This window comes from Apium graveolens, chromosome 2, assembly GCF_009905375.1.
Source record: "Apium graveolens cultivar Ventura chromosome 2, ASM990537v1, whole genome shotgun sequence".
NCBI lineage: Eukaryota > Viridiplantae > Streptophyta > Magnoliopsida > Apiales > Apiaceae > Apium > Apium graveolens.
Window position 1 is genome coordinate 45,508,566 of NC_133648.1, and position 6,474 is coordinate 45,515,039.

Consider the following 6,474-nt stretch of genomic DNA (forward strand, 5'->3'; position numbering starts at 1 on the left):
TATACTATCAATGAGCACTTGCAAAGCATGTTTGCAAGCCAAACTCGTCAAGAAAGGTTCAACACGAGTAAGTCACTTTTTAATTGCAAACAAGGGGCGAGTGAACCAGTTGGCCCACATGTTCTGAAGATGATTGGTTACATTGAGTACCTTGAAACTTTGGGTTTCCCGATTGGTCCGGAAACTGGTATTGACCTAATCATGAATTCTTTGAACAACAAATTCACTCAGTTTGTTGTGAACTACAATATGAATGAATTTGACAAAACACCTACTGAATTGTTGCATATGTTGAGAACATATGAGACCAACATGAAGACAGCTGAACCTGCTCCCATACTGATGGTGGGAAATAAAGGTAAGGCCAAAGGGAAGGGAAAATGGAAGGGTAAGAAGAAGATTGGATCTGATTCTACAACCAAGCCAAAGTCAGGTCCCAAACAGGCTTTAAAGCCTAAAGGTGGTGTGGCCAAGGGTGAATGTCACTACTGTAAGAAAGATGGTCACTGGAAGAGAAACTGTCCAATTTACTTGGAGGATCTGAAGAAAAAGAAAGCAGTTCAGATTTCTGGATCAGGTATTTATGTTATAGAAGTCAATTTGTCTATTTCTACATCCTGGGTATTTGATACTGGATGTGCTTCTCACATTTGTATAAATGTGCAGGGCCTGCAGAGAAGTAGAACTCTGGCTAAGGGAGAAGTGGACCTAAGAGTAGGCAATGGAGCAAAAGTTGCTGCTTTAGCTGTAGGGACTTATTATTTATCTATGCCCTCTGGGCTTGTTTTAGAACTAGAAGACTGTTTTTACGTGCCTGCGATTCGCAGAAACATTATTTCTGTTTCTTGTTTGGACAAGAAAGGTTTTTCGTTTACAATAAAGAACAACAGTTGCTCTTTTGCTTTGAATGATTTAACCTATGGTGTTGCGCGTTTATTTAATGGTTTATATGTTCTTGATTTAGATAACCCTGTCTGTAATATAGAAAACAAACGACTTAAAATAAATGACTCAAATCAAACATACCTCTGGCATTGTCGTCTAGGCCACATAAATGAGAAACGCATATCCAAATTACATAAGGATGGATACTTGGATAAGTTTGATTTTGAATCATACCAAGAATGCGAATCTTGTTTGCTTGGTAAGATGACTAAAGCCCCTTTCACTGGTAAGGGTCAAAGGGCCACTAAACGTCTGGAGCTAATACATAGTGATGTATGTGGCCCAATGCGTGTAATGGCTAGAGGAGGCTACTACTACTTCATAACATTTACTGATGATTTCAGTAGATATGGATATGTATATCTTATGAAGAACAAATCCGATTCTTTTGAAAAATTTAAAGAATACAAGGTTGAAGTAGAGAAGCAAATTGGCGGAGATGCAAGTATTAAGATCTTACGATCCGATCGTGGGGGTGAATACTTAAGCACCGAATTTAGAGAGTATTTGAAAGAGTGTGGTATTGTATCGCAACTCACTCCGCCAGGAACACCTCAATGGAATGGAGTTTCAGAGAGGAGAAATCGCACCTTGTTGGACATGGTGCGATCGATGATGAGTCATGCAGATCTTCCAATTAGTTTCTGGGGTTACGCTCTAGAAACAGCGGCTTTCACACTTAACCGTGTTCCTACTAAGAAGGTTCAAAAGACTCCATATGAGATATGGAAAGAGAAACGGTCAGGCATGAACTTTATGAAAGTTTGGGGATGTAAGGCATTTGTGAAACGTCAAGAATCTGACAAGCTTGGACCTAAATCCGAAGAGTGCATTTTTGTAGGATACCCTAATGAAACAAAGGCGTATTATTTTTATAGTCCTTCTGAGCAGAAAGTGTTTATTGCTCGAGATGCTGTCTTCATGGAAAGAGATTTTGTTTCCAAAAGAAACAGTGGGAGAACTATAGATCTCGATGAAGATCGAGAACCGCAAAATAGCATTGAACCTGAAGTGGAACAAGAGCAGAATAATGATAATGCTCAACAAACACAGGTTGTTCGTAGATCTGGTAGATTTCGCCATGAGCCAGAGAGATATGGATTTCTCATGACTCAGTGTGGTGATTTGATGCTCATAGATGAAGATGAGCCTCTCACATACCAAGATGCTATGAACAGTCCAGACTCTAAGAGATGGCTTGAAGCCATGAAATCCGAGATAGATTCCATGTACGAAAACCAAGTATGGACTTTGGTTGATCCACCTGAAGGGGTAAAACCCATAGGGTGCAAATGGGTTTTTAAAAAGAAAAAGGGCATGGATGGAAATGTTCAGACCTATAAAGCTAGGCTGGTTGCAAAAGGTTTCAAACAAATTCATGGTATTGACTATGATGAAACTTTCTCACCAGTGGCTATGGTCAAGTCTATAAGGATTTTACTTGCCATTGCAGCATTCCATGATTATGAAATCTGGCAAATGGATGTCAAAACAGCCTTCCTTAATGGAAGCCTTGAAGAGGATGTGTACATGACACAACCTGAGGGTTTTGTCGATCCAAGGAATGCTGGCAAGGTATGTAAATTGCGTCGATCCATTTATGGATTGAAGCAATCCTCTAGGAGATGGAATATCCGTTTTGATGAAATAGTCATAGAGTATGGCTTTGTTCAAAACGAAGATGAACCGTGTGTTTACAAGAAGGTTAATGGGAGCTATGTGGCATTCATAGTACTATATGTTGATGATATACTACTAATGGGGAATGACATACCTTCTCTAAAGGCTGTTAAGACGTGATTAGGGAGCAATTTCTCCATTAAAGACTTAGGAGAGGCATCCTACATTCTAGGAATGAGGATCTATAGAGAAAGATCTAGAAGGATGATCGGTCTAAGTCAGAGCACATACATTGATAAGGTTTTGCATCGTTTTGGAATGCAAAATGCAAAAAGGGGATATGTCCCTGTGTCTCAAGGGATAACGATCTCTAAGGACCAATGTCCGAAATCATTGGATGAGAAGGACCACATGAATAAAGTTCCATATGCTTCAGCAATTGGATCTATCATGTATGCAATGGTATGTACTCGCCCAGATGTCTCGTATGCTTTGAGCATGACGAGCAGATACCAGTCTAATCCGGGTGAAGGTCACTGGACGGCAGTTAAGAATATTCTTAAGTACCTGAAAAGAACTAAAGATTCATTCTTGGTGTATGGAGGAGAAGAGAAACTCGTTGTAAAAGGTTACACCGATGCAAGTTTCCAAACAGACAGAGATGATACTGTATCACAGTCTGGTTTTGTGTTTTGTCTAAACGGAGGTGCTGTAAGCTGGAAGAGTTCAAAGCAAGAAACAGTAGCTGATTCTACAATGGAGGCTGAGTACATTGCAGCTTGTGAAGCAGCTAAGGAGGCCGTTTGGATTCGAAAGTTCATTTCTGTTTTGGGAGTGGTTCCATCGATCGCAGATCCCATTGATCTATACTGCGATAATAATGGAGCCATTGCACAGGCTAAAGAACCTAGATCACACTCCCGGGCTAAACATATACTCAGGAGATTTCACCTTATTCGAGAGATTAATGAAAGGGGTGATATACACATATGTAAAGTGCACACAAATGATAACATTGCAGACCCACTGACCAAAGGCTTGTCGCAGCAGAAGCACGATGGTCACACTAGTTCCATGGGTATTAGATATATGGGTGATTGGCTCTAGTGCAAGTGGGAGATTGTTAGTGTAGGTGCCCTAGAGGCAATACATTATTCTTTTATCTTTATGTCAGTTGATCATTCAATAAATGTATTTATTATGACCTTAATTACTGCGATATTTTGTTAGCATAATAAATGTCCTTAGAATCATGATACAAATTGTATAGTTTAAGTACATGACTTGAACTTGAGATTATATAATATATCATATTCTTAAAGGTCCCTAGTCGAGTATTATTATATAGGACAATAATAATACATAGATAGACTAGTATGTTGTTTGACAAGATAACCACATCTCATTGGTTATAAGTATGGGGATACTGAAGTCAATACATAGGTACATGTGAGAGTACATGGTACTGGACAGACCCACAGTGAGATTCTTCATGTTTAATAAAGTCATAAGAAAGACTCACAGTGATAATGGTGTAACGATCCTTTGACTTGAAATCATTATATTTCTATACGAGGATTAATATACTTTGACTACATTAAAAGTTACTTTTGATCGGGTGATGATAAAAGTGGACATCGGGTATATCATGAGTCGTATGAGAAATATGAATGATAGATAAAGGATTTAACCCTCCTATAATTAGGAGAGATATTATTGGCCTCTTGATTGAGTGAGATTATAAAAGCATGGCCATGCTCAAATAATGATTTGTTTCAATAATCTACTCATGCATCAAGTAAACCCAGATTAAATGTTGAAGAGGATGACTAAATACATGCCTCGAGTTTAATCTATAATATGTATGGTTAAAGGGATCATATTACACGGAAAAACATTAATCACGAAAGGTTTTATCTGATCACGATTTAATTATTGTTTAATTGGGTAACAATGATGTATTACTAGATACCGCTCATTGTTTATAATTTTATTAGAGAATAAAATTATTGCCAATTAAATAATAGCCTATAGGGTCGCACAAATAGAGCACTTAATGGAATAGTTAATTTAAATTATGGATTTAAATTAATTGATGATTATTTGAATTTTATTATAATTAAGTAAGACTTAATTGAGATAATATAAATTCGAATTAAAAGGAATGTTTTTGCCCATAATAATTAAGTATGACTTAGTTATTAATTAAATAATAGAAATTCGTTTTTATTATTTAATCCAATACCTACTAGGGTTGGGCTTTGCTATTATGGGCCTTTTTAATCAGTCATTATAAATAGATAATGAGAGGTTAAAGAGGCTTGAACGTTTTTTAAGAAAACCCTAGCAGCAAAGAGAGGCAGAGGCAATTCAGATCGTCAAGAAGGAGGCTAGTACATCCATTCCGTAGTCAAGTTCGTGAGACGTTCTTGAAGGTGCTCGTGTGGATACCATAGAGGTGTTTCTCCGAGAGGTAGACACAAAGCGTGATAGCTAGGATCTCCGTTGAGTTCGTAAAAGTTAATCTCTTGAAAGGTATGATTCGTTATCTCCATAATCTGCCCATAATTATACATGGATCCTGTTTTTGGGTTTCGAATTTTTGTTTTATTTACGTTTATCCGCTGCGTTTTATGCCTTCGGAACCCAACAAAGATAACTTTTAATTGATATGGAATATAATTTTGTCTCCTAAAATATATCAATCGGATATCTTCTACAAGTCTTCCAGTCTTCTAACTCTTTCCATGCATATCTTCAGTTGTTTTAGTCTCGATCTTCTACTGTAAATCAGCTTCATTCCTTATATGAAAGTCTTCTCGCACTTAAGTTCTGATATGACCTTAAGTTCTGATATTAAGTCCTGACTTCCAGTAAGTCCTGATTTTAGTAAGTCCTGATATGTCCTGTTTGTTAAGATCTGAAAACTAAACATGAATCATATTAGACATGACATTTCAAATATATCTAACCTCAAAAGTTTCTCACTAAATTCTTCCCCATGGTGAAGACTGCCGCAATCAGGAATACTCTTACTCAGTTTGCTCAACAAACTGGAGAATCTTTGTGTGAGGCTTGGGATCGATATAAGGAGATGCTAATAAAGTGCCCATACCATGGCATGCCTGATTGGATGATTATCAATTGTTTCTACAATGGATTGGGTCCTACTTCTAGACCCATGCTTGATGCAGCATCAGGAGGAGCCTTGTGGGCTAAGAGCTACGATGAAGCTTATGAACTGATGGCTGCTATTGAGTACCAGAATCCTTCCCAGAGACTGACTTAGGAAAAAGTAGCAAGAATTCTGGAGTTGGACGCAACAACTGCTATCGTTGCCCAACTTAAGGCTTTGACAATGAAGGTGGATATTTTGGCGAATTATGGAGTTAATCAAATCACTAGTGTCTGTGAGCTTTATGCTGGTGCCCATGAGACTGATCAGTGCGCAATTTCTAGTGAATCAGCTCAGCTCGTGAGTAACTTCCAGCGATCGCAGCAACCTGTGCCAGCCACCTATCATCCTAACAACCGCAATCATCCGAATTTCAGTTGGAGTAATGCTCATAATGCGGTTCAACAGCCTTATCAGCAGTATCCAGCTAAACAGTACAACCTCTCTGATTTTCAGCAACCGCTGTATGCACCAAGACAACAACTCCAGCTATAACAAGCTAATGAAAAATCTGAATTAGAGGAGTTGAAGCTTATGTATAAGAGTCAAGCTGTTTCTATCAAGACCTTGGAAAATCAGATTGGGAAAATTGCCAATGCCTTGTTAAATCGTCAACCTGGTACATTGCTCAGTGACACTGAAGTGCCAGGAAAGAGGGAAGCCAAGGAGCAGGTAAAGGCAATCACTTTGAGGTCTAGGAAGGTTGCGAATCCCGAACAAACTCAAGAGTTAAC

At 38.3% G+C, this 6,474-nt stretch overlaps 1 non-coding gene across 1 annotated transcript; it reads right to left on the reverse strand.

Moving 5' to 3' along the window:
* Nucleotides 1–5,581: 5,581 nt before the first annotated feature.
* Nucleotides 5,582–5,688, reverse strand: LOC141710137 (small nucleolar RNA R71). Its single transcript, XR_012570672.1, has one exon. It is a non-coding gene; the product is annotated as a small nucleolar RNA R71 (small nucleolar RNA).
* Nucleotides 5,689–6,474: the final 786 nt, after the last annotated feature.